The 13,293-nt window shown below is 38.3% G+C and overlaps 1 protein-coding gene across 1 annotated transcript in view; it reads right to left on the bottom strand.

The window, feature by feature from the left end:
• The window catches only part of pou6f2 (POU class 6 homeobox 2), a 251,573-nt gene that overhangs the window by 106,008 nt on the left and 132,272 nt on the right, over positions 1-13,293 (bottom strand). The window lies entirely within an intron of this gene.

The following is a 13,293-nucleotide window of genomic DNA, read 5'->3' as shown; positions in this document are numbered from 1 at the left end:
CGAGAGTTCAGTTCAAGCGGATCCAAGACAGCAGCGAGAGTCCCGTCCACAGGAGACCATCTCAAGCGGTCTTTTAGCGATGACATCAGAATGTGACGTCACCGAGGTAACACACCGGCCTTATTCATTTTCACATCGCAAACACCGGGTCTCAGCTCTGTTATTTTCCGTTTTTTCGACTATTTTTTTAACCTTGGAGACATCATGCCTCGTCGGTGTGTTGTCGGAGGGTGTAACAACACTAACAGGGAGGGATTCAAGTTGCACCACTGGCAAGAAATCTGCCGCCAGACCCCCATTGAATGTACCAGAGTGTCTTCACATTTGACCGGCGATGCTAAGACAGACATGGCACAGAGATGTATGGATAACCTGCAGATGCATTTGCAACGATTAAGTCAACGAAATCAAAAAGGTGAGTTTTGTTGATGTTGTTGACTAATGTGCTAATCAGACATATTTGGTCACGGCATGACTGCCAGCTAATCGATGCTAACATGCTATGCTAATCGATGCTAACATGCTATTTACGCTAGCTGTATGTACATTTGAAATTAGATACCCACATTTAATGAGAAACAAACACTTACCAATCGACGGATTTAAGTTGCTCCAGTGTCACAAGATGCGAAAGTCCTGATCGTTTAGTCCGCACATTTTACCGGCGATGCTAATAAGGCAGCCATGCTATGGGCCACTTCATTAGGTACACCCACGCTATGGCCGAATAGCGTCAGTAGCTATTCACTCAATAGCTTCAATTTTTTCTTCAATTTCGTTTTCGCTATCTGCCTCCATACTCCGACCATCTGTTTCAATACATGCGTAATCTGTTGAATCGCTTAAGTCGCTGAAATCCGAGTCTGAATCCGAGCTAATGTCGCTATATCTTGCTGTGGTAACCGCCATGTTGTTTGTATTGGCAGCACTGTATGACGTCACAGGGATATGGATAGTGGTTTCGAAGATAGCGAAAATAAGGCACTTTAAAGCTTTATTTAGGGATATTCCGGGACCAGTAAAATTTTGAAAAAAACTTCAAAAAATACAACAAGCCACTGGGAACTGATTTTTATTGTTTTTAACCCTTTTGAAATTGTGATAATGTTCTCCATTAATGTGATGATGCTTATCTATGTAATGTAGTAATGCTTAAGTAATGCTTATCTATGGTAATGTTTTTTTTCAGGGTGAGCTGGAGCCTATCCCAGCTTACTAAGGCCATATGCGTACAAACACAGATATTTTCAAAATGAAAAACACATTCCAGTGTTGAAAACAATCTACATGTCCATATAAAAGGCCATTTGCGGGCAGGCATTTGGATTTTGACCAATCAGAAGGCAGAAAAAAAGTTAGTAGTGACTGCGCATTATAATGCATCTGTTTAACATAGTCAAATATTAGATGTACAAATTGATGTATTTTTGGCATAAATTAAGCATTTTTAAGCGGTACAATGCTTAAATGAACAAAAAATATGTGGTCAAAAAATGGATTCAAATTGAATCGCAATTATTCTTTATTCCAATTCTACATCAATTCATAATTTTTATAAATAGAGGGGGGAAAAATAATAATAATAAACATTATATATATATATATATACACACACACACACACACACACATATATAAATAAATATATATACACACACACACACATATATATATATACACACACACACATATATATGTATATATATATGCACATCTCTCTCTCTCTCTATATATATATATATATATATATACATATATAGGGTCTTTGATTTGATTCTTGGGGGTAACAATTCGATTCAGGTTAAATTCTCGATTCAAAACGATTTCTGATTCAAAATCCGTACATTTTTAATAACATTGGGTGCCAGCCCTATGATTAACTGCATTCCCCCTTAAAATAGATAAACAGCTCTGATCAATTTCTATTATACTTAAAAGAAAACTGGGTTTGTTAAAAAAAAAATTCTAATTTCAAGAATACATTTTAAAAAGACTTGTATAAGTCATATGTCTGCAATCAAAAGGAGGTTCTGTAACCTGCAACCTGATTTGAAAAGGTTTTATTATAATTATTATACCAAGGAATACATTGTGAGAATAATTCTGATTTAAATCGTGAGGTGCCCAAATATTCCCAGCTGTAATATTATTACGACTACATGAGATCAAACCAATCAGAGTGCAGTGTTGAGTCTCGTGGGCTGTGATTGGCTGAGGATCAGGCAGCGTTAGTATATTGGATTTCATGTTGAGAGGGTTCTGATAACATCAAAAAGCATATTTAAAAGATCTTAAACAGGTTTGTTATGTTTTACGGCTATGAAAATATTGGATTTATAATTAATCAAGTCCTACCTTTGCGGAAATTAATTTACGACGTTCAGGCAATTAAGAGCAATAAATTAGGGTTTACAGATTACAAAGGCCCCTCTTGGCTGGTGACGCACGACAGACAGTGTTGGCCGCAAAAACATATTTTTTTTAAATGTATTTTTAAATTTTATTGACAAAAATTTTACCCAGCCTAATGAAAGAAATTTCAGCAAACCCAACTCCAACCCAATCCAAGCTTAACAATACTGTATAACAGTGTTTCTTAACCATAGGGTCGGGCCCAATAATGGGTCTTGATATTTGTTTCTCAGATGTGGTCCGTATGGGTCGTAGCAGTGTTGTAATACACTTTTCCACCACTTGTGGCAGGCACGACAATCTCAAACGGAAAAAGGTCATCAAAGTTTCTTAAGCGCAAAAATTATGACTAAAGTAGTGAAGCTACTATTGACAGTTTAGTTAATAAACAACTGTTATCAATTTAGTTTATTTTAGCAGCACATATTCGTATGTACATTTTTTGTCAGTCATTACTTCTTATGCAGTATATTTGGTGAGTGTTTATTTTCTAATCAGCCTGACCTAAGCCTAAATTGTATGTATTAAATATATAATAATGAACTAATAATTATTAAACACATGGTTTAAAATCATTTGACAAGGTTGTAAACTGTAGGTTGGATGTCATTATTTAATATGATTGAAATCAAGACTAATAATTCATTTTAATATTTGAGTGGGGCCCTTGGACCCTTTGTGGTGGAAAAGTTGGGCCCCCGAGGTTAAAATAGAATAGAATAGACTTTATTGATCCCTGGGGGAAATTCAGCACCACAGTTCACTCACAATAGACAATAATAATAATAAGTAATATTATCATTATTAAGAACCCCTGCAGTGTAATACTATTGAGAAATCATAGAAATACAATACTCAAAAAAAAATTACAAAAAGTATAAATAATAATGATAATATCAATACTAACTATTTCATAATTTTAATCCACAAATGTATTATTTAAGATTGAAGATTATAAAATAATTTAAAACCGAACTATGCAAAGCGAAAGCCATTTATCAACAACATCCGGAAACGCCGCCAGCTTTTCTGGGCTTGAGATCATCTAAGACGGACTGATGCAAAGTGGAAAAATGTTCTGTGGTCTGACGAGTCCACATTTTAAATTGTTTTTGGAAATATTCGACATGGTGTCATCCGGACCTAAGGGGAAGCAAACCATCCAGACTGTTATCGACGCAAAGTTCAAAAGCCAGTATCTGTGATGGTATGGGGGTGCATTAGTGCCCAAGGCATGGGTAACTTACACATCTGTGAAGGCAACATTAATGCTGAAAGGTACATACAGGTTTTGGGACAACATATGCTGCCATCTAAGCGCTGTCTTTTTCAGGGACGACCCTGCTTATTTCAGCAAGACAATGCCAAGCCACATTCAGCACGTGTTACAACAGCGTGGCTTCGTAAAAAAGGAGTGCCGGTACTTTCCTGGCCCGCCTGCAGTCCAGACCTGTCTCCAATGGAAAATGTGTGGTGCATTATGAAGCGTAAAATATGACAACGGAGACCCCAGACTGTTGAACGACTGAAGCTCTACATAAAACAAGAATGGGAAATAATTCCACTTTCAAAGCTTCAACAATTAGTTTCCTCAGTTTACTGAGGGTTGTTAAAAGAAAAGGTGATGTAACAGTGGTGAACATGCCCTTTCCCCACTACTTTGGCACGTGTTGCAGCCATGAAATTCCAAGTTAATTATTATTTGCAAAAATAAAATAAAGTTTATGAGTTTGAACATCAAATATCTTGTCTTTGTAGTGCATTCAACTGAATATGGGTTGAAAAGGATTTGCAAATCATTGTATTCTGTTTTTATTTACATCTAACACAATCTCCCAACTCATATGGAAACGGGGTTTGTAAATAAAAATTGTGATGGAAATGGAAATCCATTTTTCTGAGCACCCTTATGTGTTTTGTAAAACATCCTTATTTGTGTGGACATGGCCTAGCACTGGACAGGTTGCTAGGCAACCAAAAAACTGAAACAAAAATAAATCAGTTTACACAGAAGGCTATGTTCAGTTTCCCCTGGGGGCTCGTACCCCTAAACCTCCCACCCCGATGCACTACTCTTTTGGCGGGACTGCCTCTGTCCACGCCGGCGACAAAAATGTTGCGCTCAACTTAAAAGGCGGGATAAAAAAACGGGCATCACAGAAGGAGAACACAACAGACATGGGCTTCCATGCCACATCCGTCAGAAAATTATCCGAGCCGCGGCGAGATCAAAGGGGACTGCAGAATTTCCTCCGGCGCCGACCATTACGGCGAGAAACAAGAGGCGCAACAAAAGAAGATAAGGCGAAAGCAAACAAATACAGAGGGAATATGGAAGAAGCCCCATGTGGCCTTATTACCAGAGCTCCGCGGCAGGTAACTATCTTCTTTAACAGCGGTGCTTTATACATTCTGTCATCTTGTTAAGACTGTCAGGACCACTGACCCGCCATCCCTGCTCTAAGTGGCCGACTGGCACCGCCGAAGCGCCTTCTTTTAACCGCCGCCGCCTGATTGCGTCGCTCGAGCACATAATCCGCAAACGGCTTGTCCCGGCTAATTGTTTGTGCGCCTTCCCCCCCGCCGGATGAGAGCTTCACTTGAATGATGGAGTGAGGAGCGAAGAGAGTGCCGGGATCCCGGCGAGCTCATTATATCGCAGGAGTGTCTCTTCTGACTGGCGGGGTCTCTGTCTGACTGCGGCGTTTTAACTGTTGACGCCGTTCGGCAGCAGTGTGGTAATGTTTGGAAGGAGGCCATTTGAATAGGCACACTAGCACTATGCCGTATTGACCTAAATAAGAAACAACAACCCGTCATTAGGAGAGTTTCTTCCCCCAGGCTGACAATCGAATGATGAGTGTCAGACTTGTTGCTGTAAAAAAAACAACAACCTGGAACTACCTTATCACTGTAAACCAGGGGTCACAAACCTTTTTGAAACCAAGAGCTACTTCTTGGGTGCTGATTAATGCGAAGGGCTACCAGTTTGATACACACTTAAATCAATTGCTAGGAATAGCCAATTTGCTCAATTAACCTTTAATAAATAAATATATATAAAAACAATGGTATTTTTGTTTGTCATTCCGTCGTACATTTTTTTCCCTTTTACGGAAGGTTTCTTGTAGAGAATAAATGATGAAAAAAAACACTTAATTGAACAGTTTAAAAGAGATAACAGGAAAAAAATGAAAATTGAATTTTGAAACATAGTTTATCTTCAATATTGACTCTTTAAAATTCAAAATTCAACTGAAAAAAAGAAGAGAAAAACTAGCTAATTTGAATCTTTTTGAAAAAATTAAAAAAATAATTTATGGAACATCATTAGTAATTTTTCCTGATTAAGATTAATTTTAGAATTTTGATGACATGTTTTAAATAGGTTAAAATCCAATCTGCATTTTGTTAGAATATATAACAAATAGGACCAAGCTATATTTCTAACAAAGACAAATCATTATTTCTTCTAGATTTTCCAGAACAACATTTTTTAAAAGAAATTCAAAAGACTTTTAAATAAGATTTAAATTTGATTCTAAATATTTTCTAGATTTGCCAGAATATTTTTGGGGAATTTTATCATAATAAGTTTGAAGAAACATTTCACAAATATTCTTCGTCAAAAAAACAGAAGCTAAAATGAAGAATTAAATAAAAAACGACTTATTATTCTTTACAATAAACACATTTATTTACTTGAACATCGATTTAAATTGTCAGGAAAGAAGAGGAAGGAATTTAAAACGTATAAAGGTTTATGTGTTTAAAAATCATTTTAAAGGTTGTATTTTTTCTCTAAAATTGTCTTTCTGAAAGCTATAAGAAGCAAAGTAAAAAAAAAAAAAATAATAATTTATTCAAACAAGTGAAGACCAAGTCTTTAACATTTTTTCTTGGATTTTCAAATTTGTCTCTTAGAATTAAAAATGTCGAGCAAAGCGAAACCAGCTGGCTAGTAACTAAATAAAATTTAAAAAATAGAGGTAAGTGCTGCTATTTGAGCTATTTTAAGAACAGGCCAGCGGGCGACTCATCTGGTCCTTACGGGCTACCTGGTGCCCGCGGGCACAGTGTTGGTGACCCCTGCTGTAAATCTACGAACTCATGTTCACTTCATCATCTTTTGCTTCTTTGCACAGTGGCCCTTGTCATGACTAGGACTTGGATTGTTTTCCCGAGGTGCAAAGCGACAGGATCGGACAGCAGTCGAAGGTACGAACATTATTTAATCTTAAATCAACACAGGAACAAACAAAAGGCGCTCACAACGAGGTACAAAAACTTGGCTGTGAAAACAAAACTTGCGCTAAGGCAAAACTATGGACATACACTAAAACTTGCACAACGGCAGAACTATGAACAACTCAAACGAAAACACTTACTGTGACCGAGAAAAGGGTATTAAAAAAAGGCAGCATGGGGTTGTCAAGGGTGATAGATGATGATGTCGCCAGGCTGACTACCTGGCAACTGTGGCTTAAATAATACTACAGTGATTGAAAACAGGTGCGTGACATGGGGACAGGTGAAAATTAATGGGTTGGCATGACAACAAAGCAAACAAGGAATGCAAAAACAGGAAACAATGGAGTCTTAAGCAAAACAGAACATAACCCCAAACTTAATATGAAAGTTTAATGGTAATGCGGCCCGCTAGTTTTATTTGAATGGCGCTTAACAGCGTGAATGGCTCTTTCAACGTTCTGGGTTGCCTACCCCTGCGTTAGTGGAAAAGCAGCAAATGAGTGAAAGCGTCGGAGACGTTGCAGTGGAAACGAGGGTTTTCTCACGTGCCTGGCGACAGTAATAACAGTACCCAATAAACAGCACCAATTCAAACCTGTCATGACTTGGACTTTGGTGTGGTTTGTGAAGGTAACGACATCTTTTAATTATTAACTAAAAAACGACATCTTTTAATTATTAACTAAAAAAAAGGAACAAACAAAAGGTGGTCTCAGCAGAGGTTCAAAACCTAGCTCTGAAAACAAAAACCCGCAGTGGCAGAACTATGGACGACAAAAACGAAAACACTTACTGTGATGTGAAAAGCATGAATCTATGGCAAGAAGTGAGCAATCATTCAGGTATCAAGGGTGTGTAGAGGGTGAGTAGAAGGTGAGGTCGCCAGGTTGACTGCCTGGCAACTACAGGCTTAAATAGTGCTTGAAAAGAGGTGCGTGAGTTCAAATGAATCAGGTGCGTGAGTCGTGAGGACAGGTGAACTGATTGGTAGGCATGGAAACAAAACAATGGAGTGAAACAACAGGAACTAATGGAGTCTTGAAGTAATCTAACACAACCAAACAAAACATGATCACAAAGACATGACATAACCGTTATTTTTTGTTTTTTTAATTGTTTTATTTGCATTGCCTCACACGATGAACACTACATATATTTCTATATGACGCCGGATAACACTCCGGGAGCAGTCACTTTTTTGCCCTCGCCGTGTTGCTGTAGGGAGGAAAAGCGGAACGACACACATGGGCTAAATACAAATATATTCCACAACCCCAAACATGTCTTTTTCAAAGCCTGCAGTGAAGAAAAAGGTTAGTGATGAGCAAAGAATATTCCAGGAAAAGTGGGAGATGCAATATTTCTTTGTTGAGCAAAGGGGCACCCCGACGTGTCTTATTTGCACAGAGAAAGTTGGATACAATTTGAAACGTCATTATACAACTAGACAAGCTGAGGAGTATGCAACATTTTTTTTAAAGAAATCTTTTCTTGCGGCCCAGCCTCACCCAGACTCTGCATCCAGTGGCCCCCAGGTATATTGAGTTTGAGACCCCTGGGTTAGAGTGTCCGCCCTAAGACTGGGATGTCATGAGTTCAAACCCCGGCCAAGTCATACCAAAGACTAAAGATGTCCGATATTATCGGCCAATGAATGCTTTAAAACGTAATATCGGAAATTATCGGTGTAGGTTTCAAAGTTATCGGCATCGGTTTCAAAAAGTACAGAGCGCCAATAAACCTTAAAGACACTGCACTTGCGTACCGGCCTAGTCACATAATATATGCGGTTTGTACACACACACACACACACACACACACACACACACACACACACACACACACACACACACACACACACACACACAAGTGAATGCAAGGCATACTTGGTCAACAGCCATACTGGTCACACTGAGGGTGGCCGTATAAACAACTTTAATCGGAATCAGAATCAGACACACACACACACACACACACACACACACACACACACACACACACAAGTGAATGCAAGGCATACTTGGTCAACAGCCATACTGGTCACACTGAGGGTGGCCGTATAAACAACTTTAATCGGAATCAGAATCAGACATGCTTTATTAATCCCTGACGGGAAATTAAAAGTTTCAGCACAATCCCATTCAAGAACAAACATTACAGGGAGACAGAACAGGATCGCTGACTGGTGTGCCAACTTCTGGCGCCCCTTACAAAAAAGGTGTGATACCGGTAAACAAGTGGTGGGAATAGGAGAAAAAAAATAAAAACTTAAAAGAAAATTAAATTAAATTTAAAAAATCGGTCTAAGCCTGGGCCCCTGGAGAGGGGGTCCAGACTGAGGCCAAGGGGGAAAAAAACAACTCATAGCCATAGCACACATCCCTCTTAAACGTGTGTAAGTATACACCCCCGCCCCCTATTGTAGCCCGGAATAGTTAGGGCTGCATTGGATTCTGGGTATTTGTTCTGTTGTGTTTATGTTGTGTTACGGTGTGGATGTTCTCCCAAAATGTGTTTGTCAATCTTGTTTGGTGTGGGTTCACAGTGTGGCGCATATTTGTAACAGTGATAAAGTTGTTTATACGGCCACCCTCAGTGTGACCTGTATGGCTGTTGATCAAGTATGTCTTGTAGTCACTTCCGTGGGTCTGCAGAAGCCTCATACAATATGTTTGCATGGTGGAAAAGCGGACGGGACGGCAGGTTGAAGAGGACGCTAAAGGCAGCCATCACGGCACGCCCTTAATAATGTTGGCCGGGTGAAAACCGGGTGAATGATTGCCCCGGGAGATTGTCGGGAGGGGCACTGATACTGGAATGTTTCCCGGAAAGATCGCGAGAGTTGGCAAGTATGTTGCTAGGGCGGGAAAGCCATTCAAAGAAGGTGAATTCATTAAGTGCATGTTATTTTTTTTTAAGAAATCTTTTCTTGCGGCCCAGCCTCACCCAGTTTCTGCATCCAGTGGCCTTCAGGTAAATTGAGTTTGAGACCCCTGCTGTATGTCATTATTTCATGACTCTATAAAAGTACTGTGCATGTGTCGTACATTCTAGCGTGCTGTTTTTTCGTCTAGAACGTAGGTTTTTACTCTTAAAAGGCATGTTACATGTTAAAATTGTTCTTTTTGGGAGGGGGTTAATCGCGGATTAAATTGATTTCACTTCATATTAATAGGTGACACTACTTTTTGGAGGTACGAGCTGGGTCACAAAACCCGGGGATGAGAAATATCGGGATTAAACTTGAATCCTGAGGTTCCACTGTACTGTAAAAATATCGTATTTCCTTGAATTGCCACCGGGTATATAGTATGCGCCTGCCTAGAATTACTGCCGGGTCAAACTCGTTTCGCAAAATAATTAGCGCATGCTTAGCATTACCGCCAGCTCAGGATTAACGCCGAGTAAAACTCGTTTCGTAAAATATTATTTTTATTAGCGCATGTCTAGAATTTCCGCCGGGTCAAACTCGTTTCGCAAAATAATTAGCATATGCCTAGAATTTCCACCGGGTCAAACTCGTCACGTCACGAGTGACACTTCACCTGTAATCATTTTCAAAATGGAGGAGGCTGATTTCAATCATTTGAAATCGCATAAAGGGAAGAAGATTAAGATCTATTCAGTAGGATTTAAGGTCCAAGCTATTGAATATGCTAAAAAGAACAGTAAGCAGCTATGTTTTATTAATACACCGTAGCTGCGTGTGTCAAATATGAGTCATTAAATGACTCTTGCCTCCTGGTGGTAGAGGGCGCTAGTGATCCTTCTTGCGACTACTCGGCTGCAGAAGAAGTGACAAAAAGCAGCAAGAGTGAGCAGCGATCGTTTATTTTTTCCTCTCGCTTGCACTTTTAACATGGAGGATTACATATCTAAAATAAAAGTTTTCTAAACTGGACTTTCAATCGAAGCAGGAGATAATAAAGGAAGATCTCAATCGAGACAGAGAGACTTTTAAAACTGAAGAAAAATAAGGAAGACTTCTATTAACAAGTTATCGATGCTTTTGGTCAGAAGGAGCTGCGCATGGACTTCATTTATAAGTAAAGGTAAGACCATAATAACGTTTTTTTTAATAAAATGTGCTTTTCATGACAGTATCCTTACATCACACTCAAATTTATAAGCGCAGGCCTAAATTTACCGCATGCCTTTGGTAAGCGCCGGAGTGAGAAGAGGTTTTAAAATAATTAGCGCCTCGGCGGCAATTCAAGGAAATACTGTATATAAAATATAAAAGAGCCATTAAAACGCCATGTTGTCGTCTTAAATTTGGGACAAAAAAGAACAATGTGTCAAGACAAGTTTTTAATTAAGTGCCAGCTTTTTATCCTGTAAGTAAGCAGATGTATGCAAAACTTATCCTAGCGAGGCTTCACAAAACCTTGGTGGGTCAGGACCTAGAGACGAGTCCATTTCATGCAAGGTTAAATAAAGTTAACTGCTGAACAGGCCACTGCAGAATGAAACTGTGAAGTCAGATGTCTTGTACTGAAACTTATGAGATGATCCAGGTGTAGCTAATGAGGCTTGTTCTCAACTTTTATGACTGAGTGCCGCGGGACAACGTGAGACTGATACGACAGGATAGACTTGATTTATTGGAAAATGACAAATTGATGTGGTTGCAATAAAGATCTTTATCTCTCTAGAGCAGGGGTGTCAAACTCAAATACAGAGTGGGCCAAAATTTTAAACTGAACAAAGCCGCGGGCCAAGGTTGAACAAATTAACCTTTTAATAGGGACCCAAACAAGTTTTGCATTAAATATTGAACAAGCAAGGCTTATATAACTTAAATAATAATAATAATAATTAAAAGAATATCAATGGCATATCAAATAAAATCTAAATAAAAATGTTATGTCTTTTTTTCTATTTGCAATCTCCCGAGGTAAATATCACATTTTTTCCACAGGCTAATAATACATTTGAAAATAAAATAACAATAATGAATGGACCAAACATTCAAGCCTTGAAGTAGCAAGAGAAAATGCATGAATAAAACGTTAATTATTGGTCGGTTTGCTGGAAGCTTCCCGGAAGAGTTAGTGCTGCAAGGGCTTCTGGGTATTTGTTCTGTTGTGTTACGGTGCGGATGTTCACCCAAAATGTGTTTGTCATTCTTATTTGGTGTGGGTTAACAGTGTGGCGCATATTTGTAACAGTGCTAAAGTTGTTTATACGGCCACCCTCAGTGTGACCTGTATGGCTGTTGACCAAGTATGCCTTGCATTCACTTGTGTGTGTGTAAAAGCCACAAATATTATGTGACACGCTGTTAGTATGGAGGAAAAGCGGACGTGACGACAGGTTGTAGAGAACGCTGAAGGCAGTGCCTTAAATGCACGCCCCCAATATAGTTGTCCAGGTGGAAATCGGTAGAAATTTGGGAGAATGGTTGCCCCGGGAGATTTTCGGGAGGGGCACTGAACTTCGGGAGTCTATCGGGAAAATTAGGAGGGTTGGCAAGTATGAGTATTAGCGGTGAATGCTGTATAACACCGGCGGGCCAGCTGTAATTCTAAATTGATATTGCCTCAAGGGCCAAATTAAATTACACGGCGGGCCAGATTTGGCCCGCGGGCCAGAGTTTGACACCCATGCTCTAGAGGTTCATTTGTGTCTTTACCCATCCATCCATTCATTTTCTACCGCTTATTTCCTTTGGGGTCGCAAGGGGCGCTGGTGCCTATCTCAGCTACAATCGGGCGGAAGGGGGTGTACACCCTGGACAAGTCACCACCTCATCGCAGGGCCAACATAGATAGACAGACAACATTCATGTGTCTTTACGACAAAGTATTTTTTTTTACACTGAATATAGTATGCTGAATCTTTTGCGTTTGAATTTTGCAAACTGATTTTTTTTTTTTACAACAAATTATGCTCATAATTTCATTAAATAAAAGTGTGTGAGCAAAATGTGTGTTTAAAAAGTGTTTTAAAAGACAATGTTTTAAAATCCAGTGTCTAAAAAAATTCAGTGCGGAAAAGTTTTGTGTTAGTTTTATAGTTTCAAACAAAAAAGAATAATTTTTTATATTTACTTTTTATACAATTTATTTCTTTGCACAGATTTTTTTGCACTGAATGAATGTAAAAAAAAAAAAAAATCTGCAAAAAAGAACTATAAAACTAACAAAAAACTATTTTGTTGTTAGTTCTATAGTTCTTACAAAAATACTTAACTGCAGTAAAAATGCTTTACACTTAACTTCTATACAATAATTTTCTGCACTCATTTTTTTGCACTGAATGAATGTTAAAACATTTTGTTGTTTTTGTTGGAACTACAAAACTAACAAAACACTTTTTTTTGTTATTTTTATACTTCTAACAAAAATACCCACATTTTTTTTACACTTAATTTTCATACAATTAATTTTTTGCACAGAATTTCTTTAGACTGAATTTTTATAAACACATTAAATGAATGTAAAGAAAACTTCAGTGCAGAAAAAGTTTTTTTTTAAGAACAATGAAACTAACAAAATTGTATTTTGTTAGAATTATAGTTTCAACAAAAAAATACTTTTTTTTTTTTTACATTTGATTTTTATACAATTCATTTTTTTGCGCAGATTTTTCTTTAATACAATGAATGCATGTAAAATAAATTCAGTGC

This window comes from Nerophis ophidion, linkage group LG15, assembly GCF_033978795.1.
Source record: "Nerophis ophidion isolate RoL-2023_Sa linkage group LG15, RoL_Noph_v1.0, whole genome shotgun sequence".
NCBI lineage: Eukaryota > Metazoa > Chordata > Actinopteri > Syngnathiformes > Syngnathidae > Nerophis > Nerophis ophidion.
Note: the sequence above shows the minus strand (reverse complement) of the source record. Positions and strands in the feature narration are given on the sequence as shown.